Source organism: Chiloscyllium plagiosum, unplaced genomic scaffold (assembly GCF_037043375.1).
Source record: "Chiloscyllium plagiosum isolate Xiang-an unplaced genomic scaffold, Cpla_swu_hap1 HiC_scaffold_35, whole genome shotgun sequence".
NCBI classification, from domain to species: domain Eukaryota; kingdom Metazoa; phylum Chordata; class Chondrichthyes; order Orectolobiformes; family Hemiscylliidae; genus Chiloscyllium; species Chiloscyllium plagiosum.
The window spans coordinates 5,531,165-5,558,298 of record NW_028270173.1 but is presented as its reverse complement, the minus strand read 5'-3'; the positions used below and the strand labels follow the sequence as shown (position 1 = coordinate 5,558,298).

The following is a 27,134-nucleotide window of genomic DNA, read 5'->3' as shown; positions in this document are numbered from 1 at the left end:
GGGTGCTCCAGTTTCCTCCAGTCCAAAAGATGTGCAGGTTAGGTGAATTGGCCATGCTAAATTGCCTGTAGTGTTAGGTGAAGGGGTAAATGTAGGGGAATGGGTCTGGGTGGGTTACACTTCGGTGGGTCGGTGTGGACTTCGTGGGCCGAAGGGCCTGTTTCCACACTAAGTAATCTTAAAAAAAGATAGCTAATAGTATGCTGGCCTTCATAACAAGAGGAATTGAGTAGAGAAGCAGAGGTTCTGCAGCTGTACAGGGCCCTGGTGAGACCGCACCTGGAATATTGTGTGTAGGTTTGGTCTCCAAACTTGAGGAAAGACATTCTGGCTATTGAGGGTGTACAGCGTAGGTTCACGAGGTCAATTCCTGGAATGGTGGGACTATCTTACGTTGAAAGATTGGAGTGACTGGGCTTGTATACCCCTGAGTTTAGGAGACTGAGACGGGATCTGATTGAGACATATAAGATTATGAAAGGATTGGACACTCTGGAGGCAGGAAACATGCTTCCGCTGACGGGTGAGTCCTGAACCAGAGGGCACAGTTTAAAAATAAGGGGTAGGCCATTTAGGACAGAGATGAGGAGTAACTCCTTCACCCAGAGAGTGGTGGGTGTATGGAGTGCTCTGCCCCAGAGGGCAGTGGAGGCCCAGTCTCTGAATACTTTCAAGAAAGAGTTGGATAGAGCTCTCAAGGATAGTGGAATCAAGGGTTATGGAGATAAGGCAGGAACAGGATACTGATCGAAAGTGATCAACCATGATCATAATGAATGGTGGTGCTAGCTCGAAGGGCAGAATGGCCTACTCCTGCACCTATTGTCTGTCTATTAACCTAAGAGGTAACTCTTTCATGCAGAGTGGTGCATGAATGGAATGAGCTGCCAGAGGAAGTAGTAGAGGTTGGTACAATTGCAACATTTAAAAGGCATACAGGTCTATGAATAGGAAGGTTTAGAACAATATGGGCCAAGTGCTGGCAAATGGGATTAGAGTGGGTTGGGATATCTGGTTGGCATGGACAAGTTGGACCGAAGGGTCTGTTTCTGTGCTGTACAACAGTCTGCTCAGTTAGTGCAGAATGAGTATCACTGAAAAATGACATGGTGTGCCTGACATCTTGCACTCATCAAGAAAATTTGCAAGAATGTTAATTTAAGGGAAAATCATCACTTTAGTTTAGTGATTGGGTGAGTTTTTTGAGGTATTGCCATGGTGAATGTACCAGTTAACGACTGTCAGCTTTTGTTAAAATTTAAACAGGGCAGGTTGTTTCCTCAAGGCATTGCCTGAGGAAATATGATCGCAAATTGCTGTCACTTATTCAACTGAGGTGAAACCACAGCAGTGTGTCTGCTTCTTCTGTATGCAAAGTGCAGAGCCCTGGCTATTTAATATATGTCTAGTACATGAGTATATCATACTGGCAGCCTGACTATCCCAAACTGGCTCTCAGCATAATTATTTACACACTTAGGATTGTGTAGCTGACCAGTTGTGCAGTTCCACTTAATCGAAGGCAAGGTTGTCAACTTTGTAACTTCAGACTTTTTGCAACAAATTAAAGGGATTTGGGGGTGCCAGGGCATGCAGCCATTTTACCTGGCATCTCTCAGGCACTGAAATCCGTATACCACCTCAGTCACTTGGGAAATGAGCACAATGTCTTTTTGGCTCAAAGTTCAGGTCCCTCCCCTCCTCTGTCTGCAGTCGGCTGGGCACTCTACACTTCCCACAGCTGACCACCTTGGGAATCTTTCCATGAGTGTCTGACTGAGCCGTCGGGAATTGTTGGGAGTTGACTGGATCGGTGTCTCCTGAATATCACAGCCTCCATCCTGTAGAAGGTGGAACTGTAGGAATCTGTCAACTGTCCAGCAGAAGCAGGAGAAGGTTGTGGGTGAACCCCGGTCCATTTCTCCAGGCGAGAAGGCAGTTCATTCGACTGCTCCATTTCAAACAGGAGTCTGAGCACAGGTTGGAACCCATTACAACATGGAAGGAAATTCTCAGGAAGTTGCAGATGCAAGTATTGCAAACAAACATATCAACCCTCTTTTTTTTCTTTTCTGCCAACTGATTTTGTACGTAACATTAGCGTTAGTCAGTTATTTCTCAAGTATCGTTTGTAACAACAAACCTGAGGGTGATGAGGGACAGATAAATGCTGGTCAACCTATAGCACCCATATCCCACAAGTGCAGAACCTTTTTGAAGTTGTTTGCTTCATGCACAAAGTTAACTGTCTTTTGAGGATTTACTTTTAATTTCATTGTCTAGCTTCCAGTTAACCCCATGTTCCAGTTCAATCTTCCTCTTTTCCAGTGTTTGTTGTACACTGAAGCCTAGTGCCTAATTGCAGGTAGTATTTGTGGTGGATGATTGAATTAGGCACTGGTTTTATCACTAGTCTCCCCGTCTCCCCATCTCCCCACCTTCCCACCACCCCCCAGGTGTTACATTCCATCTAAAGCTGTGGGGAGGTAATGGTATTCTGGACAGACTATTAATCCAGAGACCCAGTACGTGTTCTGGTATCCTGGGTTTCAATTCCGACATGGCAGATGGTGGAATAAAGAGGAGTGTTGTCAGTTGTCAGGAAAACCCATGGGCTACACTGGTGTCCTTGTTGTAGCAAAGAGCATTCTGTATCCTTGCCTGGTCTGGCCAATACCTCATACCAGATCCACAGCCATGTGGTTGACTGTCAAGACAGTTAACGATGGGGAATAAATGCTCACAATCCCATGAATGAGCTCAAAAGAAAACTGCTTTTCCAAACACAAGCTGGTTACACTTGTTCAGAACTCTCTCAACACCTGGTTTAGTTGCAATCACAAGCTTTCAGAGCACTGTCCCTTCATCAGGACTATCACCTTGTGTCATGTGACTTCTGTCCTTGTCTACCCCAGTCCAGCACTAGCACCTCCACATCGTGGTTATGCTGGAAGTCCATTCCAAGATAAATTCAAAACCAAAAAAATCTAACTAAACTATCCTCATCCCCATGGCATTGATACCTGCAAAAAATCCTTACACTATGGAAGCAGGCCATTCAGCCCATCAAGTCCACACCAGCCTCTCATAGAGGAGCATCCCACAGACAGACTTCCCCTACGTTATACTTGTAGCCCTGTGTTTCCCATGACTAATCCCCCAGCCTGCACATCCCTGGACATTCTGGGTAACCTTGAGCTGCCAATCCATCTTTGGACTGCGGGAGGAAACCGGAGCACCCGGAGGAAACCCACGTAGACACTGGGAGAATGTGGAAACAGACCCTTTGATCTAACCAATCCATGCCAACCAGAATCCCAAACTAAACTAGTCCCGCCTGCCTGCTCCTGGCCCATATACCTCCAAACCTTTCACATTCACACACTTATCAAAATATCTTAAATATTGTAACTGTACCAACATCCACCACTTCCTCTGGAAGTTCATCACATATCACCCTCCATGTAAAACACACTTTGCCCCTCATGCCTTTTCAAAATCTCTCTCCTTAACTTTGTGTCCTTAGTCTTGAAATTCCCCCACCCTAAGGAAAAGACAGCTACCATTAACACTATCTATATCCCTCATTATTTCATAAATCTCTAAGATTATCTCTCAACATTCTACCCTTCAGTGAAAAACATCCCAACCTATCCTGCCTTCCTTCATAAGTCAAGTCTTCCGTTCCCAGAAACATTTTTTTCTAATGCACTGAGCTATTCACCGCAAGTGTCTTTTAAGTTTTAAAAACTGCTTCATTTAAATAGATATAAACACACTTCCTCTTAGAATTCAAAAATGAAACTAAGTTCTTACCTCCTTAGCCCATACAAAATTGAAATACAAACTAAACCTAAAACTGTGCATGGTTCTCCCAGCTTAGAACCCAAATATGCATGATGAATCTTGACCACAATCATTTACAATGTGGAGGTCCTAGTGTTGGACTGAGATGGACAAGGTCAGAAGTCACACGACACCAGTTTATAGTCCAATGGGTTTATTTGAAATTACCAGCTTTTGGAGCGCTGTCCCTTCATCGTGTGAGGGGTAAACTCTATCCTTCACCTGACGAAGGGACATTGCTCTGAAAACTTGTGATTTCAAATGACTATAACCTGGTGTTGTGTGACTTCTGACCTCTTATGTTTCAAAATCATTTTCCACATTCTCACTTTTTTAAAAAAAAATCCACTCCCACACCAGAAGTTATTTTCATCCACGTTTTGACCTGTTCAGAGTTGACATGGTATAGCTAGGGGGAAACTGTTCCTACTTATTGAAGTGAGATGAGGTTTAGCCAAAAAAAATCAGCAGAACTAATGTGAGGAAAAAAACAAACTTTGTCTATGTGATGGAGGCAGATTCATTTGAAGCTTTCAAAAGACAGCTAGAGAAATAAGGCTGTGCAGGGTTGTGAGCAGAAGGTGAGAGAACAGCAGTAAGTGAATTGTTCATCTGGGGAGCCATTGCAGTCCCAGGGGGCTGAATGGCCTCATCCCATGTACAAATGGTAACTCACTACCACAGGAAGCTGTGGAGGCCAAGTCTCTGAATATATTCAAGGTTTCTGGGAACTAACTGTATTGAGGGGTACAGGGAGAGCGTGGTGTTGAGGTAAGTGGATTGGCCAGGATAACATAGAATGGCAGATCAGAACTGAATGACCTACTCTGCTGCCTGTCCAATCCCCCGTGACCTCGACTCCCTCAGGTGGGATAAAACAATCACAATGCACTCAGAAAATCATTGAATATTCACAGACAAGCCAAATGCTAGCATTGAGTATCAAAATATATTAAGATCTCCAACATTTAAATATACATCTCAGTTAGCGAGATTTGAGAAGATTTGTAGCTCAGGTTGAGGTTCTGGATGTAAATTTGTTTGCTGAGCTGGAAGGTTCATTTCCAGACGTTTCATCACCATACCAGATAACCTCTTCAGTGAGCCTCTGGATGAAGCACTGGCGGCATGGCCCACTTTCTATTTGTGTTTAGGTTTCCTTGAGGTGGTGGTGTCATTTCCTTTGATGTCATTTCCTCTTCCTTTTTCTCAAGGAGTGGTAAATGGGATCCAAGTCAATGTGTTTGATAGTTCTGGTTGGAATGCCATGCTTCTAGGAATTCTCATGCGTGTCTCTGTTTGGCTTGTCCTCGGATGGATGTGTTGTACCAAAGTGGTGTCCTTCCTCAGCTGTATGTAAGGATACTAGTGAGACTGGGTCATGTGTTTTTTTTGGTTAGTTGGTGTTCATGTATCCTGGTGGCTAGTTTTCTGCCTGTTTGTCAAATGTAGTGTTTGATACAGTTCTTGCAAGGTGTTAGTTTTGCTTGTTGCCTGTATATGGTCTTTCAAGTTCATTAGCTGCTGTTTTAGTGTGTTGGTGGGTTTGTGGGCTACCACGATGTCAAGGGGTCTGAGTAGTCTGGCAGTCATTTCTAAGATGCCTTTGATGTAGGGGAGAGTGGCTAGGATTTCTGGATGTGTTCTGTCTGCTTGTTTGGGTTTGTTGCTGAGAAATCAGCGGGCTGTGTTCATTGGGTACCCGATCTTTTTGAATATTTACAAAATACCGTGCAAGAGCTGTATCAAACACTACATTGGACAAACCGGCAGAAAACTAGCCACCAGGATACATGAACATCAACCAGCCACAAAAAGATATGACCCACTCTCTCACTAGTATCCTCACATACGGACAAGGAAGGACACACTTCGACTGGGATGACACATCCATCCTAGGACAAGCCAAACAGACACGCATGAGAATACCTAGAAGCATAGCATTCCAACAGGAACTCTATCAACAAACTCATCGAGTTAGACCCCATTTACCAGCCCCTGAAAAAACAGGAAATGACATCCTAACCCAAGGAAACCTAAACACACAAAGTGGGCCATCCCACCAGTGCTTCATCCGGAGGCTCAATGACATTATGGTGACAAAGCATCTGAAAACGAACCTTCCAGCTCAGCGAGCATCCATACATCTCAGTATAGCCCCAGAGAGTGTCCGTTTACATTGAGTCATCCACCTTTTCGGCTGTTATACATCGGTTCCACTACAGAGATATCGCAATCTTGCAATTCAGAAACATCCTCTGTATCTGGTAGATGGCCAGTGTATGTGTTCCTCCACCCCAAAACATCCAGCTACAGAGGCCAGAGACCAGGCCATTACCTCTGGGGGGAGATTAAAAGCAAGTTCATTCCCTGATCCATTTCAATCCAGCTCCAGCTGCATGGGTCTGAATGAATTTCTTGCTGGGACAGTACAGAACTTCAGCCAAAAACAAAGATATGCAGTGAGAGTTTTCTGTCCTGTGTCCGTGAGGACTGAAATGCAAATGGGGAAAAGAAACAACTTTGTAAAGAGACAAGGCCTCTTAACGCTTGGGGAGAGGGTCCTGGTTGGTTGAAATAATTGTTTGGTAAAAGGAGACGTGTCAGAAATGAACCCTTTTGGAACTGAGGGGTGCAGAGAGGGTGAGCCAGTGGAATTCTTCCCACAGAAAACAGTGCAGGCTAAAACATTGTATGACTTCTGGAAGGAGTTGGATACAGGACTTGGGGCTAAAGGGATCACAGGGTTTGAGGGAGAAAGCAGGAACGGGGGACTGAGTTGGATGGTCAGCAGAGCAGGGCTGAATGGGCATCCCTCCCCCCCCCCCCACCACCACCACGCTTTTTTTTAAATTTATCTTTTTTAGTGTTAACTGTCTTGCTGGCAGTAATATCTGGATGATCAATCTTAGACTCTTTTAGCTCCAAGATCTTCACAGTGTGAGACATTGCTTTTTGCTAAAATGTCATTAAATATTTTTGTGGTAGTCAAATGAGGTGGGTGGGGGAGGGAGTGGGTGTTATAATAAAGGGTTCCTGATCCAAACTCCTCTCCCCTCCCTCGCCTGGCGATAATCAGGTTAAATCCAAACCAGGCACACCACCTCCACAGCTGTTATCTTTGCTTTCTTCCCTTCTTCCTGATGTACCTAACAACAGGAAAAGCTTCAACCTGCTAACAATGTGTGGTTTAAATTTAAGAAAGGGTTGTGAGGGATTGGGGCACTCAGTATAAATTCAACACCCCCTCTCGGGGTGGTGGGGGGGTACATTTTGGTTCTGTGAAAGCCTGGGAGAACTGGATAAATATCTAAAGGGGAGGAGGCGGCTTGCAGGGACGGGATCTGGAGAGGCCAGTGAGATTGCAAGCAAAGCTCTGCCAAAGAGCTAGCACGGACAAGATGAAATGAATGGCCTCTGTCATAGGATGGATTTCTGACTGTTGATCCAAAAACTAGCCCCTCAGAGATAACCCCACAAACAGGAAGGCAGCCCCCTCATCTTTCCTTGTGGGCATTAAACTCAGGGAGCCCAGCGAGACTCACTTGGGAGAGAAAACTCACACTTACACATGCACACTCTCACACAAGCACACACAATTATATATACACTCACGCACAAAGTTATGCTCTCTTACGCAGATATGTCCTTGCACATGTACTAACACACAAGTGTGCATTCTTACCCTCTGGTTCAGAGTGTATGTGAACGTGTGTAATGTTATATGCACAAACGCACACACTATTGTGCACACACAATCATATGTACGTTCACACACACACAAAATTATACACACACTCACAATTGTGTGCGTGCACGTGCATGTGCATTCACACAATTATGCACACACTCGCACACTCATGTACGCTGACATAATTATACACTTGCACACACAATTATGCGCACACACACAAAATTAGATACACATAAGCACACTCGTACACACAATTGTTCACACATACGTACACCCATGTACATACACACAATTATACACATGCTCATGTACATGCACACAATTATACACACACCTCCACATTTCTGCAAGTCACAGGCCCTGCCATTGTCAAACCGGGCACCCCTCCAATTGAGCCCACCAACACCTGCCCCTCAGTTGTGCCAGCATGACAGGAGGAACAAGGGGCACCTGTGTACGACGTTGTGTCCAATCCTACCAGCCTGGAAGTTTGCTGCACATTCCATGGGGGGTGGTGAGGGGTAATGAGGGGTTGGTGAGGGGGTGGTGACGAGGTGGTGAGGGGATGTTGAGGGCCTGGTGACAGGGTGGTGAAGGACTGTTGAGGGGGTTTTCAGTTGGGAAAGTTGGGATTGGGCAGGTGGATAGGAGGGGGCAGTGGAGAGAGTGCACAGAGTGGGGTGGGGTTGCTGAGATGAGGAGTGAGGGTGGGAGGAGGTGACAAAAAGACATCTCCGAATGATTGGCCCACCCCACAATGTGAACATGAGCGGTCACCTCTCAGCGAGGGTCCTGGGCTCGGCCTTGTCTCTGGAAGGGTTAATGGTCAGGAACAAACCGTTCCCTCAGCTCAGAAGGGGCTGGAGGGGGTTGTCCCTCCTCTTTAACCCCCTCCCCTCCTCAGTTCCCTGCACAAACTCAGCCCTGTCCACATCCCACCCCTCACCCTCCCAAAGCATGGTTTTCCAGGAGTCTGAGCCAACCCCAAGTCCGTTGCCCATCCGTTGTTCTCGGGGCGGCAGCAGCTGAATGGAGATTCTGGCGGAGCTCAGCGCACAGACCGATCCCACAATGGGCTGTCACCTCAGTGATTCCCAATGACCACTGGCACGTAGTCACTCACAGACTGCCTGCAGGGACACACAGAGAGAGAGAGAGCAGGTGGTGAGATTTGTTTTGACTTATTGTTGTCCCATGTACCTAGGTACAGTGAAAAGTTTTGTTTAGCATGCAGTACAGGCAGATCGTACACTGTGCATTACAATGATAGAACAGAGTTAGGAATATTATGTTATGGCTGCAAAGAATGTGCACAGAGAGAGAGAGATCCTTGTTAAATTTGAGACGTCCATTCAGAAGGCTACTAACAGTGGGGAAGAAGCTGTTGATTAGATTCCCTACATTATGGAAACCGGCCCTTCAGTCCAACAAGTCCACACCAACCCTCTGAAGAGTAACCCACCCAGACCCATTCCCCAACCCTATGTTGACCCCTGACGAATGCACCTTGCACTATGGGCAATTGAGCATGGCCAGCTCGGGACTGTGGGAGGAAACCGGAGGAAACCTACGCAGACACGGGGGGAGAATGTGCAAACTCCACACAGACAGTTGCCTGAGAGGGGAATTGGACCCGGGTCTCTGGCGCTGTGAGCCAGCAGTGCTAGCCACCGTGCCACCCATTAAAACTCCACCATCTGCCATGGCAGGCCTTGAGCCCAGGTCCCCAGAACGTTCTCAGGGGCTTTGGGTTTACGGTCTAGCGGCAATACTACTAGGCCTGTTGCCCACCTTCCTGAGGCAGTGGGAAGTGGAGATGGAGTCAGTGGATGGAAACTTGGGTTGTGTTCACAGTCTCTGTAGTTTCTCACAGAGCAGTTGCCGCACCAAGCAGTGACGCACCCGGAGAGAATGCTCTCTGTGATGCACCAGTAAAGGTTGGTGAAGTTCCTTACGGACGTTGCCGAATTTCCGTAGCCTCCTGAGGAGGTAGAGGTGTTGATGTGCCCTCCTGACCGTCATGTCGCAGCGTGGGCGGACCATGGCAGGTTGTCAGTGACTGTCCCTTCAGAGGCAAGTGACGGCTTCCTCAGACAAAGCCAGCCAGGGGTCCGGGGAGAGAGAGAGAGGGAATCACTTCCCGTTGGCTGTATCCAGGGCGATTGGTGAGTTAAACATTGGAGCTGTGAGGAAAGGTTTACTTTTTGAAAGCTCTAGTGAGTAGTGAGGCTCAGGATGGGCACTGAGGGGGAGAGATAGATTCGATCTGAATAAGGGAAATCTTATCTAATCGCTCTACTGTAGCCCTTCCAAACCCACGGCCACTTCCATCCAGAAGGATAAGGGGCAGCAGGTCCATGGGAACCCCACCCCCTGCAAGTTCCCCTCCGAGCCTCTCCCCATCCCGACTTGGAAATATATCGGCCGTTCCTTCAGTGTGGCTGGGTCCCAATCCTGGAAATCCCTCCCTAAGGGACATTGTGGGTCTACCCACAGCACATGGACTGCAGCGGTTCAAGAAGGCAGCTCACCCCCACCTTCTCAAGGGGGGCAACTAGGGACAGGGGCAGTAAATGCAGGTCAACCCCACCTTCTCAAGGGGGGCAACTAGGGACAGGGGCAGTAAATGCAGCTCACCCCCACCTTCTCAAGGGGGGCAACTAGGGACAGGGGCAGTAAATGCAGGTCAACCCCACCTTCTCAAGGGGGGCAACTAGGGACAGGGGCAGTAAATGCAGCTCACCCCCACCTTCTCAAGGGGGGCAACTAGGGACAGGGGCAGTAAATGCAGCTCACCCCCACCTTCTCAAGGGGGGCAACTAGGGACAGGGGCAGTAAATGCTGGCCAATCCCATACCTGGATGTATTGAACCCACAGTAGTATTGGCTGTGGGGAGGATGCTGTACCTGCTAGTGAGCTGACACTCCCCTGATGAACGTGGAACCGTCACGGTCTACAACCAGCTGTAATCCGCTCTCTGGATGGGAACCCAAACACAGACAGCAATTAGAGTCACACACAATGATCATCTCAATCCCTCTCCCGGCAGGATACACAGCTCCACGTTATAATGTCATCGCCTGTCACTGAGACCAGTCACATTAACTCAGACACCTCCCTTCCCAAAGCCGAGACACCCCTCCCCATCACCGAGACATTCCCACTATCGCCCAGACACACCGCCCCATCACCGAGACCCCCTCACTGTCAACAGGACCCTCCCTCCCTGTCACCGAGACCACCCGGCCTGTCCCGAGACACCCTCCTCCTCATCAGCGAGACACCATCGCCGAGACCACCCTCCCCATCGAGTCATTCCCTCCCCGTCACCGAGTCACCCCGTCCCCATCACCGAGACCCCCCTCCCCTCCACCGAGACCCCCCTCTCCCCGTCACCGAGACCCCCCTCCCCTTCACCGAGACTCCCTCCCCGTCACCCAGAGGGAGAAAAGCCCTCCCCATAACCAAGACCCCTTCCCCGATGCTGAGACCACCCTCCCTCTCACCGAAACACCCCCCTCCCCTAGTCACCAAGACACTCGCCCCATCACCAAGACCACCCCATCGCCCAGACCCCCCCTCCCCATCTCTATGACTCACCGTCCCCATCACCGGGGGACCCTATCACTGTTGAAGAGCGAGGTGTGTGGGGGGGACAGGGGGTGAGGGTGGAAGTCTGGGAGACGGGTCAGACCCAGCAGAGGGCCCTGTCAGTAAAGGGGTTGGGGAGTCCTCGGTTCAGGAAGGAGGGGGACATTTCGGAGGCTCCCTTGTTGGAGTTGGTCCTGTTGGAACAGAGGCGGAGGCGGAGGAACTGGGAGAAGAGAATAGAGTCTTTACAGGAAGCAGGGGGTGAGGATGTATAGTCCAGGGAGCTGTGGGACTCAGTGGGTTTGTAACACAGACTGGGTGACCGCTTTGCATAACACCAATACTCTGTCCCCCAGAGTGACCCTGAGCTTCCAGTTGCCCGCCACGTTAACCACCCACCCTGTTCCCTGGCAAACATCTCTGTTCCAGGCTTGCTGCAGTGCTCCAAGGAAGCTCAGCGTAACTTAGAAGAACAGCATCTCAATTTCCGCTCAGAGAATCCTGCAGGCTTGAGACTCTATACGAGGTCAGTAACTTTGGATCCTGATTACATTCTCCGGTGTCCACACCCAGTCCTGTTTTAATACGGGTTTCTTTTAGCACAGTCACCCACTCCCACATTCTCCTCGGACTATTCTCATGTGACATATGGTACTTTCATTTCCCATACATTCACCCAATCTCTCCCACACTCAGCCCTCTCTGTCACTGAAACAGCTCCTCTGCTGTCCTGACTTAACATCAATAATCCTCTCGTTGCCTCCCCATTTCAGCTCTCTCTTTTTGGGTTCCATCTCCACTCACCTCTACTCCCACAACATCCCCCTCCTTCCACCAACAGTATTTCCCCTTCCCCTAACAACATCGTCCACCCCCCTTCTCCCATCAACACCCCCCTTCCCCATCAACAGTTCCCTTCCCCCATCCACACCGTCCCCTTCCCCCAACAACGTCCCCTCTTCACCCAACAACATCGTCCCCTTCCCTGAACAACATCCCCCCTTCCCCCAACAACATTGTCCCCTTCCCCCATCAACATCCCCTCGCAACAACATCCCTCCCCCTCCGTCCCCCACGACAATCCCCCGTCACCCATCTTCATCATGAAGACAAGTTGTTCCCAGCTGCTATTAATTCTCCTGAAGAGTCTCCGAACCCAAAACGTTGCCTCTGCTTTACCTCCCCACAGATGCCGCTAGAACTGCTAAGTTTCTCCGGGAATTTTGTTTTCTGCTCCCTACTTTAACACTCCATTCCTTTTGAAAGAACATTCCACTTGCCTTCCCTATTACCCGATGAACGTGGATACTGGCTGTTTAAGATTCACACACAAGGACTCCCAAATCCCTCAGCTTTCTGCAGTCTTTCTCCATTTAAGAAATATTCAGCACCTCTATTCTTCCTGCCAAACCTGACATTTCTCAACATTATATTTGATCTGCCAAGTCTTGGCTCACTTGTTTAACCTGCCCTTCCCTCTACAGAGTCTGGGTCACCTCTTGTCTTTCTGTTTATTCCTGGGTCACACACAAACTCGGCGATAGTCCGTTCAGATTCCTCGTCCAAGTGCCTCTGGTTGGAGTGGGGAGGGTGGAGGGGAGGTTTGGTCGAGCTGGGCAGGGTAGTGACAGGTTTAGCTGAGGGTAGGCAGAGGGAGCTGATCTCACTGGCTGGTGGGTGTGGGTGAGGGGGTACACAGCTTTCAGGTTTGGGGACATGAGGCATGATGTAAGGGTGGGGAGGGGGTGTAACGGGGACGGGGAGGGGGGGTGGAAGGAATTTGATGATCCAGTGAGTGGGTAATGCACCGTCTGCGGGCAAGGAGGGTGGAAGGAGCGACAGTAAACAATTTCAGTCAGATTGGAATGGGAATAACCTGGAGGAGGCACCCAGTGGGGAGGGTAATGGGACTGACCGGGTACCTCTCCAAGGGGCTAGTATGGGCTCAGTGGGCTGAACAGACTCCTTCTGCACTGGGATGGCTCTATCTTACCCTGTCCAGAGGAAGTGTGGCCCGAGGACTCCCGAGCCATGGAATGTTCCCGCTTGGAGTTCCGATGGCTGCCAGGCTTTCCTTACCTTCGGAATCACTGCAGTTGGTGAAGTCCTGAGTTTGGATAATACACTCCACAATGTCATCAGCGTTGACCCTGGTGTCACTGACCCATGACGGGTAGTTCTCAGGTACTCGATTCCTCCGCCTGTAATCACACACGCACAGGATTCTTACAGCACAGCAGGCCATTCAGCCCACCATCCCTGCATCGGTTCTATCCCCCAGGGCCCAATCTCCTGCCCTTCCCACCCCTATCCCTGCCCCACCATTTCTATCCTCTGTCCCTCTGGAATGCCTCAGTTGAACCTGCCTCCCCCCCTCCATTCCCAGGCAGTACATTCCACACCCTCACTACCCACTGGGTGAGAAACTCTCTCCCTCACTTCACCCTCCCTCCATTTGCACATCCCTTTAAATCTACCCCCCTCTCGCTCCTGTTCCTTTTCCGAGTGGGAACAGCTTCTCCCTCTCTCCACTGTCCAGGCCCTCTCCCCACTCGGGATTTTGAAAACCTCTCTCAGATCTCCCTCTCCCAGCCGCCTTCTCTCCCAGAGAGAACATTCCCAACCTCTTCAATCTCTCTTCATCGCTGACCTTTCCCCATCCCTGGATCCGTTCTTGTAAATCGCTCCTGCCCTCTCTCCGACGTGTTCCCCATCTTTCCGATAATGTGGGGCCCACACCTGGACACAGTACTCCAGCTGGGGTCTAACAAGGGGCTGGGACACGTTCAGCATCAGCCCCTTGCTCTTGTACTCTGTGCCCCTGTTAATAAAGCTGGGGACAAGAAGGGGGTTATTGAAGCAACATCCAGCTCAAACACAGAGCACAGCTAGGGACGGGAAATGGACCGAATGGCTCAGCTCAGATGTGGTTCTGTGAGCTGCACCTTCCCCTCTTGAGGAGAGGAGGAGGGTGTGGGTTTGAAATCCCCACTCTGGGGTAACCACTTAGAGTCATAGAGATGTACAGCACGGAAACAGACCCTTCGGTCCAACCCGTCCATGCCGACCAGATATCCCAACCCAATCTGGTCCCACCTGGCAGCACCTGGTTCTCTAAACCCTTCCTATCCATATACCCATCCAGACACCTTTCAAATGTTGTAATTGTACCAGCCTCCACCACATCCTCTGGCAGCTCATTCCATACACGTACCAACCTCTGTGTGGAAACGTTGCCCCTTAGGTCTCTTTTATATCTTTCCCTTCTCACCCTAAACTTATGCCTTTGAGTTCTGGACTCCCCCACCCCTGGGGGGGGGGGAAAGACTTTGTCTATTTACCCTATCCATGCCCCTCATAATTTTATAAACCTCTATAAAATCACCCCTCAACCTCCGACACTCCAGGGAAAACAGCCCCAGCCTGTTCAGCCTCTCCCTGTAGCTCAGATCCTCCAACCCTGGCAACATCCTTGTAAATCTTTCCTGAACCCTTTCAAGTTTCACAACGTCTTTCCGATAGGAAGGAGACCAGAATTGCACGCAATATTCCAGCAGTGGCCTAACCAATGTCCTGTATAGCCGCAACATGACCTCCCAACTCCTGTACTCAATACTCTGACCAATAAAGGAAAGCATACCAAACACCTTCTTCACTATCCTATCCACCTGTGACTCCACTTTCAAGCAGCTATGAACCTGCACTCCAAGGTCTCTTTGTTCAGTAACACTCCCAGGGAGCTCCCAGGCCTAAGCATCATCCAGGCTGACCACTGGGGGACAGGGGTGGGAAGGGAGAAGCAGGGGTGCTGCACTGTCATGGGCCCCACCTTTCAAAGCTAACACCGGGGGGGGGGGGGGGGTTGCGGGTTAGAACCCACCTCCGACCTAGACTACAATCATGATCCCTCACTGAGATCTGGTCACCTTTCTGACAGCGTTGGTGGGATCTCACTCTGCATCGCAGCTTCCCCCCATCGCCCACACCCTCCATACAGACACACACACACTCTCGTACACACACACACTCACAAACACAGGCACATGAACGCAAACACAAACTCGCTCGCGCACACACACACAAATAAACACACACACACACGCATTCATGCACACTCACTGACTCAGTCACGCACACGCGCACACATACACACACTCACAGACACACACAGACTCACTCCCAGTCACACACACACATACACACACACTCGCTCACAAACACTGACACAGACACACACAGACACGCACACTGACACGCACAAATAAATGGACACAGACTCACTCACTCTCACTCATTCACACACACACACATTCAATCACCCACAATCACTCATACACACACTCACACACAAATAAACACACACAGACACACTCACCCACACACCTCCATACACACACACGCGCACACAGTCTCACACATTCACAATCACACACACGCGCACACACACAGTCTCACACACTCACATACACTCACTCACAATCACACACACGCACACACAAACACACTCTCTCACACACACACACACAGACACACTGACTCACCCACACGCACACTCACACTCTCGCACACTCTCAAAACCCAAGGTCTGGATTGACCCTGGAGAAATGCAACTCCTTCCACCCATTTGTAACCTGGCTGCAGTGGGACCTGCGACACTGCCCTTCCCCTTCCCCATGACCCACATCCCTGCCCACACATGTACCCCAACACTAACCCCTCACCACCCCCAAGTGCCGGGGTATCTCCCCTCTCCCCTCCCTTACCTGGGGGTGTGCCGGTCGCACGGCAGGACGGGGAGGGGGGGCCTCTCGAACGTCAGGCACCCAGCCTCCCCTTGGATATCGGCCGCGCTGCTGGGTCCCGAGGAGAAGCCGCTGCTGACCGATGACAGCTTGCGCCTCCTGGTGGGCTCCGAGAGGCTGACACTCCTGGAGTGCTCCGAGCTGTAACCTGGAGGGAGGGGGAGGGGGAGGGGAAGGGTGGCAGGAGACAGGAGACATGGTCACAGGAAACAATATGGAACGGGTCACCGAGCCTCACGTCGAGGCCATTCGGTCCATCTAATCCTGACACCACACAAACCTCCCCATCACCTTCCCCTTCTCCATCCCCCAACCCCACCAACATAACAAACCTCACCTTCCATCCTCCCCCACCTCTCCCCCCCACGACCCCCTTCCCCGCCCCCAATCTCCTGCTCCTTCTGTCCATGGGTCCGGGCGTCACTGACAAGTCCACCCCTTGTTGCCCCCTCCCTGTTCACCCTCCATCTGTGGCACATGCTCAGACAGCACCTTCCAAACCCATGGCCACTTCCATCCAGAAGGACAAGGGGCAGCAGCTCCATGGGAACCCCACCCCCTGCAAGTTCCCCTCCGAGCCCCTCCCCACCCCGACTTGGAAATATATCGGCCGTTCCTTCAGTGGGGCTGGGTCCCAATCCTGGAATTCCCTCCCTAAGGGACATTGTGGGTCTACCCACAGCACATGGACTGCAGCGGTTCAAGAAGGCAGCTCAGCCCCACCTTCTCAAAGAGGGGCAACTAGGGACAGGGGCAGTAAGTGCGGCTCACCCCCACCTTCTCAAGGGGGGCAACTAGGGACAGGTCAGTAAATGCAGCTCACCCCCACCTTCTCAAGGGGGGCAACTAAGGACAGGGGCAGTAAATGGAGCTCACCCCCACCTTCTCAAGGGGGCAACTAGGGACAGGGGCAGTAAATGCAGCTCACCCCCACCTTCTCAAGGGGGGCAACTAGGGACAGGTCAGTAAATGCAGCTCACCCCCATCTTCTCAAGGTGGGGCAACTAGGGACAGGGGCAGTAAATGCAGCTCACCCCCATCTTCTCAAGGTGGGGCAACTAGGGACAGGGGCAGTAAATGCAGCTCACCCCCACCTTCTCAAGGGGGGCAACTAGGGACAGGTCAGTAAATGCAGCTCACCCCCATCTTCTCAAGGTGGGGCAACTAGGGACAGGGGCAGTAAATGCAGCTCACCCCCACCTTCTCAAGGGGGGCAACTAGGGACAAGGGTAGTAAATGCAGCTCACCCCCACCTTCTCAAGGGGGCAACTAGGGACAGGGGCAGTAAATGCAGCTCATCCCCACCTTCTCAAGGGGGGCAACTAGGGACAGGAAATGCAGGTCAACCCCACCTTCTCAAGGGGGGCAACTAGGGACAGGGTAATAAATGCAGCTCACCCCCACCTTCTCAAGGGGGGGCAACTAGGGACAGGGGCAGTAAATGCAGATTACCCCCACCTTCTCAAGGGGGGCAACTAGGGACAGGGGCAGGAAATGCAGATCACCCCCGCCTTCTCAAGGGGGCAACTAGGGACAGGGGCAGTAAATGCAGCTCACTCCCACCTTCTCAAGGGGAGCAACTAGGGACAGGGGCAGTAAATGCAGCTCACTCCCACCTTCTCAAGGGGAGCAACTAGGGACAGGGGCAGGAAATGCAGCTCACCCCCACCTTCTCAAGGGGAGCAACTAGGGACAGGGTCAGGAAATGCAGCTCACCCGCTTGAGGAAGAGAGCTCTCCCCCTCTCGGTTTTCAACGGGAGCTGACTCCTTGGAAGTCTTCCCGGCAGGGAACACTCAGTCATTCAGTAGGCCCAGGACAGAGGGCGATGGGTGTGGAAAATGCGGAGTCAGGGGGGTGTGGGGAGGGAGGATGCGACGTTGCGGTGAATGAGCTGAATGACACATCCGGACGGATGGCTCGAATGGCCTCCTGCATCCCACTTCCTACCGGGATCGCTTTATGCCAGGGCCAGACCAACCTTGAGGGCTCTTCCTCAAGTGATGGGGTCGTCCAGACACCTCCCAACAACAGCTTTGCATTTAGGCGGCGCCTAACGAATGGCCGACTGGGTCAAACCCCTGTTGGGCAAGGGGATGGCTGGCTTTGAAAGGCCGTGAGAGAGGTGAACATCGCAGAGCGATTCAGACCCACTCAGCCCGGCTCCTGCTCCTCCACCGCGCCCCCCCTCCCCATCCCCATTCCCCCTCCCCCACCAGGTCCTCCCACCGCCCCAATCCTGTCGGAGCTGTCACCATTCCCAGGACGTTCACTCACCGGACACCTTGGAGTGCTGGCTGCTGACACTGGACGGTGAGCTGAGGGGGTAGCGGGAGCTGGAGGAGCTGTCCGGGGTGCTGACCACGCTGTCTCGGTCCTCGCTGATACCTACCGGGCCAGAGGGACGGACAAGGTGAGGAACAAGGGAGCAGCCGCCCGACTCCGGAGCTCCCGGATCCCCAAAGAGGCCTACCTACCTCCCCTCCCCCAAACCGTAACTCCTGCCCACCCTATCCCCGTACACCCCCCCAAACAACATTCCCAAACAGCTCACCAGGAGCACAATCTGTTCGAGTGCATTGTTAGCCTCCCGGAAGCATCTTTCAGCCCGGGGGCGTGATGAGTAGGTTGTGCTCCAGACTGGTGGGACGCCTGGTGTAGTCAGATCCCAGGCTACAACCCCACAAACAAGGATATTAAAGAAAAACTGGCTTGATAGATCAGCTTTCACTTTGTAATCGAATAAGGTGATCTCTCATTGGAACGTCAGCAGAAAACACCAGGCTCTTGTTGTGCAGAGGTAGTGTCCCTACCTCCCAGATGGGAGGCCTGTGTTTGAGTCCCACCTGCTCCACAAGTGTGCGTTAACCTCTCTGAGCAGGGGTTTTGAGGTCAGAAATCACAAGGCAACAGGCTACAGTCCAACAGGCTTATTTGAAATCACAAGTTTTTGGAGCTGCTTCTTTTCCAGGTGAACTCTGAAGTCTACCCGACACCCAATGAAGGGGCAGTGCTCCGAAAGCTTGTGATTTCAGATAAACCAGTCGGACTATTACCTGGTGTCGTGTGACATCTGACCTTGTCCAGCTCAGTCCAACACTAGCACTTCCACAACAATGCTGCAGAGTCAGACTGGACTCGAAATGGAAATGAGAGATAAAACCTGGAGAACACCAGAGAAACTCAGCAGGTCTGTGGAGATAGAGACAGAGGGAGATTATATATCCAAATCTATCTATATATCTATCTATCTATATATAGATAGATATGGATATATAATCTCCCTCTGTCTCTATCTCCACAGACCTGCTGAGTTTCTCTGGTGTTTCTCCAGGTTTTATCTCTCATTTCCAGCCTCCGCATGATGTTGGCTTTTATTATCAGTGCAGACGGCCTCTCATTCATTAACAACTTTCCCAACATCCCAATCAATCCCCAGCCAGTCCCGGAGGGAGGGGGGCAAGGACAGTGTCTGACCCACTGTCTCAGCCAGTCCCGGAGGGAGGGGGGCAAGGACAGTGTCTGACCCACTGTCTCAGCCAGTCCCGGAGGGAGGGGGGCAAGGACAGTGTCTGACCCACTGTCTCAGCCAGTCCCAGACAGAGTCCACAGCCCCGGCCAGTCCCGGAGGGAGGGGGGAAAGGACAGTGTCTGACCCACTGTGCCAGCCAGTCCCGGAGGGAGGGGGGAAAGGACAGTGTCTGACCCACTGTCCCAGCCAGTCCCGGAGGGAGGGGGGAAAGGACAGTGTCTGACCCACTGTGCCAGCCAGTCCCGGAGGGAGGGGGGAAAGGACAGTGTCTGACCCACTGTCCCAGCCAGTCCCGGAGGGAGGGGGGAAAGGACAGTGTCTGACCCACTGTGCCAGCCAGTCCCGGAGGGAGGGGGGAAAGGACAGTGTCTGACCCACTGTCCCAGCCAGTCCCGGAGGGAGGGGGGAAAGGACAGTGTCTGACCCACTGTCCCAGCCAGTCCCAGAGGGAGGGGGGAAAGGACAGTGTCTGACCCACTGTCCCGGCCAGTCTTGGGACAGCCTGTAACCCTGTGTTTCTGGAGTCTGGTACCTGAGGCCGTGATCCATGAGCGACACTTGGACAGCCGCAGGGAGCTGGGTCGGTGTGGTCTGTCCCTTTCCCCATCGTTCCCAGCGTCTCCCTTACAGTCCGGCTCCAGGGCATCCTCGCCGGTTACGATGGTGCTGAAGGTGGTGTGCGGTGCTGGCCTGGAGGGAGGGGATGGATAGGGAATGACACTGTCACTCACAAACAGCTGGTTTCACAGAGACCTGACCAGCCTGGACAATATATATCCCATCCTCACACTGTCAGCACAACACACAGAAACAGAGCACAGGCAGAGAACAGGTGTGGGTGTTGTGAAACTTGAAAGGGTTCAGAAAAGATTTACAAGGATGTTGTCAGGGTTGGAGGATCTGAGCTACAGGGAGAGGCTGAACAGGCTGGGGCTGTTTTCTCTGGAGCGTCGGAGGCTGAGGGGTGACCTTATAGAGGTTTACAAAATTATGAGGGGCATGGATAGGGTAAATTGACAAAGTCTTTTTCTCCCTGGGATGGGGGAGTCCAGAACTAGAGGGCATAGATTTAGGGTGAGAGGGGAAAGATATAAAAGGGACCTAAGGGGCAACATTTTCACACAGAGGGTGGTATGTGTATGGAATGAGCTGCCAGAGGATGTGGTGGAGGCTGGTACAATCATAACTTTTCACAGCATCTCGATGGATATATGGGTATAGGAAGGGTTTGGAGGGATATGGGCCAAATGCTGGCAAATGGGACTAGATGGGGTTGGGACACTTGGTCGGCATGGACGAGTTGGACCGAAGGGTCTGTTCCTGTGATGTACATCTCTCTGACTCTATTGACTCTATGGAGCAGATTCTGGATTAGTGGTGCTGGAAGAGCACAGCAGTTCAGGCAGCATCTAAGGAGCAGTAAAATCGACGTTTCGGGCAAAAGCCCTTCTGAATGGTCTGCCTGCAATACCGCCCATGGTCAGTGTGTGGCAGTGCTGCTCCTACCTGAACCATGGTCACTTCTACAGCCATCTCTCTGGTACGCCAGGGGCAAGGGAAAGGGGTCTTGCAGAGTGTAGAGGAGGTTATGGGGGTCACGAGGACAGGCTGAGGGGTGGTGGACACGGATATTGTGGGGCTTTGGTTTCAAGGGGACACAAGAGTCACAAGAGGTTCTGAGGAGCAAAGTGATTACCCATATGGCAACGGAAACTAAGGGAGTGTTCCTCCCTCATCACAGTCTCACTGTGAGAAACGAGGCCATTCAGCCCATCATATCTGCACCAACTCCTCAAGCGAGTATCATTACTTAGTGCCAATCTCCTGATTTCTCCCCATATCCTTGTACACCATCCCAATCCAAATATCTCACACCCTGCACCATCACCTTAACCACTCTCATTGAGTAAAGACAAATTATAAGTATTGTTTTTAAATGATTGATTCATTCAAAGCTTATGGGCATCAATGGTTGTGCCCAGCATTTACTGCCCCTTTCCCTAGTTGCCCCCCTTGAGAAGGTGGGGGTGAGCTGCCTTCTTGAACCACTGCAGTCCATGTGCTGTGGGTAGACCCACAATGTCCCCTAGGGAGGGAATTCCAGGATTGGGACCCAGCCACACTGAAGGAACGGCCGATATATTTCCAAGTCGGGATGGGGAGGGGCTCGGAGGGGAACTTGCAGGGGGTGGGGTTCCCATGGATCTGCTACCCCTTGTCCTTCTGGATGGAAGTGGCCGTGGGTTTGGAAGGTGCTGCCTGAGGGTCTTTGGTGAGTTTCTGCAGGGTATCTTGTAGATGGTACACACTGCTGTTACTGAGCGTCGGGGGGTGGAGGGAGGGGATGTTTGGGGAGTTTCTGCAGGGTACCTTGTAGATGGTACACACTGCTGTTACTGAGCGTTGGGGGGTGGAGGGAGGGGATGTTTGGTGAGTTTCTGCAGGGTACCTTGTAGATGGTACACACTGCTGTTACTGAGCGTCGGGGGGTGGAGGGAGGGGATGTTTGGTGAGTTTCTGCAGGGTATCTTGTAGATGGTACACACTGCTGTTACTGAGTGTCGGGGGGTGGAGGGACGGGATGTTTGGTGAGTTTCTGCAGGGTACCTTGTAGATGGTACACACTGCTGTTACTGAGCGTTGGGGGTTGGAGGGAGGGGATGTTTGGGGAGTTTCTGCAGGGTATCTTGTAGATGGTACACACTGCTGTTACTGAGCGTCGGGGGGTGGCGGGAGGGGATGTTTGGTGAGTTTCTGCAATGTATCTTGTAGATGGTACATATAGATGTTTTTGGATGTATTATTCAGGGCTGGCAGTAAGGGGCACTACCTCTCACAAGAGGGGTAGCTGAGTCTGTGGGGCTGTATGAAAAGTTCAGAAAAGTGAGAGTTGGGGTCAGGGACAAGACGGATGTGGGGGTGCAGGAGAAGCCAAAAGCCAGTACTTACGTCTTAAAGCATGGGTCGCCCAGCAACAACTGCAGACTGATGGAGATCTGGGATTCATGGGAGAGAGAGTGAGGGAGAGAGAGAGGGAGAGAGAGAGTGAGGGAGAGAGAGAGAAGGAAATAGAGACAAAGAGAGGGAGAGTGATTAAAAACAGAAAGATGGAGACAGAATCGGTGAGACAGAAAAATGCAGAGAGAAGGTGAGAGAATAATAGAGAGAAAGAGAGAGAGAAAAATAGATAAAGAGAGACAATAACAGACAGAGAAAAGAGAGAGAGAGATAGTGAGAGAATATCAGACAGAGAGAAAGGGTAAATGTGACACAAAGAGAGGGAGGGACAGAGAGAGATATACACACAAAGCAAAAAAACACACAATGAGAGCATAACAGAGGGAGAGATAGAAAAAAAGAGAGACAGAGAGAAAAGAGTTCAAATAGAGAGATGGAGAAGAGAGGCAGAAAGAGTAGGGAAACAGAAAGTAATGGAGTCAGAGAGAGGAACGGAGCAAAGAGAGAAAGAAAAAGAAACTTTAAGACAGAGAGAGAGAGGAGAGAATAAATCTCTCACACACACACACGGATAGAGGGAGATGTATGAGAGACAAGAGGGAAAAGGCAGGAGAGACAAAGAGGTCATAAAATGGACAGAGAGTCATAGAAGAGACAGAAGGAAAGACAGAGATGATAAAATAGGAGAGAGAAGGAATGCAAGAAATAAATAGGAGATGGTGTGGATAGGGAGGTAGGGCAACAATAACAGAGAAAGGAGCGAAGGAACAAAGGAGAGAGAAATGGAGGGAAAGAAGAGGAAATTATTCATCGGTAAAGAAACTGTCCAAACAAATACAGTACCAGGAAACACATTCTACACAAACAGCAGCTTCACTATCTCACAGTGAGTAGCAATCGTACTGGCCCTGTCCTAGGTGAGAGTGTACAGGGAGCTTTACTCTGTATCTAACCCCGTGCTGTCCCTGTCCCTGGGAGTGTTTGATGGCGGGAGACAGTGTAGAGGGAGCTTCTGTATCTAAGCCTGTGCTGTCCCGGTCCCTGAGAGTGTGTGATGGGGGGACAGTGTAGAGGGAGCTTTACTCTGTATCTAACCCCATGCTGTCCCTGTCCTGGGAGTGATTGATGGGGGACAGTGTAGAGGGAGCTTTACTCTGTATCTAACCCTGTGCTGTCCCTGTCCCTGGCATGGGGGGGGAACAGTGTAGAGGGAGCTTTACTCTGTATCTAACCCCGTGCTGTCCCTGTGCTGACTGACTGAATATTGAAGCTTATCCACCATTAAAGAGGTCAGAGATTAAAGGAAGACAGTAGGAAGGTGACAGTGGGTATAGTCAGGACGATCAGATATCCCTCCGTCTCAAACATCGCAAAGCGTTTATGACTCAGTACGAAGTTTGGATTTAACACGATGACTCGGAGAATGGAGGTGGTTGCCCTCCACCCCCAGCCCTGACTGTCAATCTCCTTCCCTTCCCCTTGCAGGAGGGTACCTTCAAGATGGAGTTATCCTGCCGTGTGTTCTTCGTGTCATATCCCTCCAGGATGTAGCAGCGAGCTGTCACTCCCGAGCCAGCAAATTCTGCCAAATTCAGATCCACAAAGCCCAGCTGGTCAGCGACAGGAGGAACAGGAGGAGCTGGTTAGAGAGGAACACACCAACAGCCCACCGTCACCCCCACCACACACTCTCTCTCACACACACACACTCTCTCACACAATCTCTCTCACACACACACACTCACACACACACACACACTCTCACACACACACTGTCGGAGAGTCAGTGCTGAGGGAACGTCGCACTGTCGGAGGGTCAGTGCTGAGGGAGTTCCGCACTGTCGGAGGGTCAGTGCTGAGGGAGAGGGCACTGTCGGAGGGTCAGTGCTGAGGGAGCGCCGCACTGTCAGAGGGTCAGTGCTGAGGGAGCGCCGCACTGTCAGAGGGTCAGTGCTGAGGGAGCGCCGCACTGTCGGAGGGTCAGTGCTGAGGGAATGCTGCACTGTCGGAGGGTCAGTACTGAGGGAGTGGGCACCGTCGGAGGGTCAGTGCTGAGGGAGTGCCGCACTGTCAGAGGGTCAGTGCTGAGGGAGCGGTGCACTGTCGGAGGGTCAGTGCTGAGGGAGCGGGCACTGTCGGAGGGTCAGTGCTGAGGGAGTGCCGCACTGTCGGAAAGTCAGTGCTGAGGGAGTAGGCACTGTCGGATTATCAGTGCTGAGGGAGGGCCGCACTGTCGGAGGGTCAGTGCTGAGGGAGGGCCGCACTGTCAGAGGGTCAGCGCTGAGGGAGTGGGCACTGTCGGAGGGTCAGTGCTGAAGGAGCGCCACACTGTCGGAGGGTGGGTGCTGAGGGAGTGGGCACTGTCGGACGGTCAGTGCTGAGGGAGTGCCGCACTGTCGTAGGGTCGGTGCGGAGGGAGTGGGCACTGTCGGAGGGTCAGTGCTGAGGGAGTGCCGCACTGTCGGAGGGTCAGCGCTGAGGGAGCGGGCACTGTCGGAGGGTCACAGTCCCACTCTCCCATCGCTGTCCCACTCTCCCATCACAGTCCCAATCTCCCATCGCTGTCCCACTCTCCCATCACTGTCCCACTCTCCCATCACTGTCCCACTCTCCCATCACTGTCCCACTCTCCCATCATAGTCCCACTCTCCCATTCAACCCCATCACTGTCCCAATCTCCCATTCAACCCCATCACTGTCCCACTCTCCGATCACTGTCCCACTCTCCCATCATAGTCCCACTCTCCCATTCAACCCCATCACTGTCCCACTCTCCCATTCAACCCCATCACTGTCCCACTCTCCCATCACTGTCCCACTCTCCCATCCAACCCCATCATTGTCCCACTCTCCCATCACTGTCCCACTCTCCCATCACTGTCCCACTCTCCCATCCAACCCCATCACTGTCCCACTCTCCCATCCCTGTCCCACTCTCCCATCCCTGTCCCACTCTCTCATCACAGTCCCACTCACCCATCACTGTTCCACTCTCCCATCCCTGTCCCACTCTCCCATCACAGTCCCACTCTCCCATCACAGTCCCACTCTCCATCACAGTCCCACTCTCCCATCCAACCCCATCATAGTCCCACTCTCCCATCACTGTCCCACTCTCCCATCACAGTCCCACTCTCCCATCACTGTCCCACTCTCCCATCACTGTCCCACTCTCCCATCACTGTCCCACTCTCCCGTCACAGTCCCACTCTCCCGTCACAGTCCCACTCTCCCGTCACAGTCCCACTCTCCCATCACTGTGCCACTCTCCCATCACAGTCACACTCTCCCATCACTGTCCCACTCTCCCATCACAGTCCCACTCTCCCATCATAGTCCCACTCTCCCATCCAACCCCATCATAGTCCCACTCTCCCATCACTGTCCCACTCTCCCATCACTGTCCCACTCTCCCATCACTGTCCCACTCTCCCATCACAATACCACTCTCCCATCACAATACCACTCTCCCATCACAATACCACTCTCCCATCACTGTCCCACTCTCCCATCACTGTCCCACTCTCCCATCACTGTCCCACTCTCCCATCCCTGTCCCACTTTCCCATCACAGTCACACTCTCCCATCACAGTCACACTCTCCCATCACAGTCACACACTCCCATCACAGTCACACTCTCCCACTACTGTCCCACTCTCCCATCACTGTCCCACTCTCCCATCCAAACCCCATCACAATCCAACTCTTCCATCACAGTCCCACTCTCCCATCACAGTCCCACTCTCCCATCACAGTCCCACTCTCCCATCACTGTCCCACTCTCCCATCACTGTCCCACTCTCCCATCACTGTCCCACTCCCCCATCACTGTCCCACTCCCCCATCACTGTCCCACTCCCCCATCACTGTCCCACTCCCCCATCACCGTCCCACTCTCCCATCACCGTCCCACTCTCCCATCACCGTCCCACTCTCCCATCACCGTCCCACTCTCCCATCACCGTCCCACTCTCCCATCCCTGTCCCACTCTCCCATCCCTGTCCCACTCTCCCATCCCTGTCCCACTCTCCCATCACTGTCCCACTCTCCCATCCCTGTCCCACTCTCCCATCCCTGTCCCACTCTCCCATCACTGTCCCATTCTCCCATCACTGTCCCACTCTCCCATCACTGTCCCACTCTCCCATCACCGTCCCACTCCCCCATCACTGTCCCACCCCCCATCCCTGTCCCACTCTCCCATCCCTGTCCCACTCTCCCATCACTGTCCCACTCTCCCATCACTGTCCCACTCTCCCATCCCTGTCCCACTCTCCCATCACTGTCCCACTCTCCCATCACAGTCCCACTCTCCCATCCAACCCCATCACTGTCCCACTCTCCCATCCCTGTCCCACTCTCCCATCACTGTCCCACTCTCCCATCACTGTCCCACTCTCCCATCACTGTCCCACTCTCCCATCACTGTCCCACTCTCCCATCACTTTCCCATTCTCCCATCCAACCCCATCACTGTCCCACTCTCCCATCACTGTCCCACTCTCCCATCCAACCCCATCTCAGTCCCACTCACCCATCACAGTCCCACTCTCCCATCACTGTCCCACTCTCCCATCACAGTCCCACTCTCCCATCACTGTCCCACTCTCCCATCACTGTCCCACTCTCCCATCACTGTCCCACTCTCCCATCACTGTCCCACTCTCCCATCCCTGTCCCACTCTCCCATCACTGTCCCACTCTCCCAT

General features: G+C 52.0%; 1 pseudogene across 1 annotated transcript in view; it reads right to left on the bottom strand.

The window, feature by feature from the left end:
• Window positions 1–5,277: 5,277 nt before the first annotated feature.
• Window positions 5,278–27,134, bottom strand: part of LOC148139993 (early estrogen-induced gene 1 protein-like) — a 42,588-nt pseudogene continuing 20,731 nt past the window's right edge. The window contains exons 4-11 of the transcript XR_015752996.1: window positions 23,917–24,033; window positions 22,415–22,461; window positions 19,998–20,155; window positions 18,211–18,321; window positions 15,896–16,082; window positions 13,212–13,333; window positions 10,448–10,518; window positions 5,278–8,670 (exon numbers count right to left, since the gene is read on the bottom strand). The product of XR_015752996.1 is annotated as an early estrogen-induced gene 1 protein-like (transcript). The remainder of the gene's footprint in view (window positions 8,671–10,447; window positions 10,519–13,211; window positions 13,334–15,895; window positions 16,083–18,210; window positions 18,322–19,997; window positions 20,156–22,414; window positions 22,462–23,916; window positions 24,034–27,134) is intronic.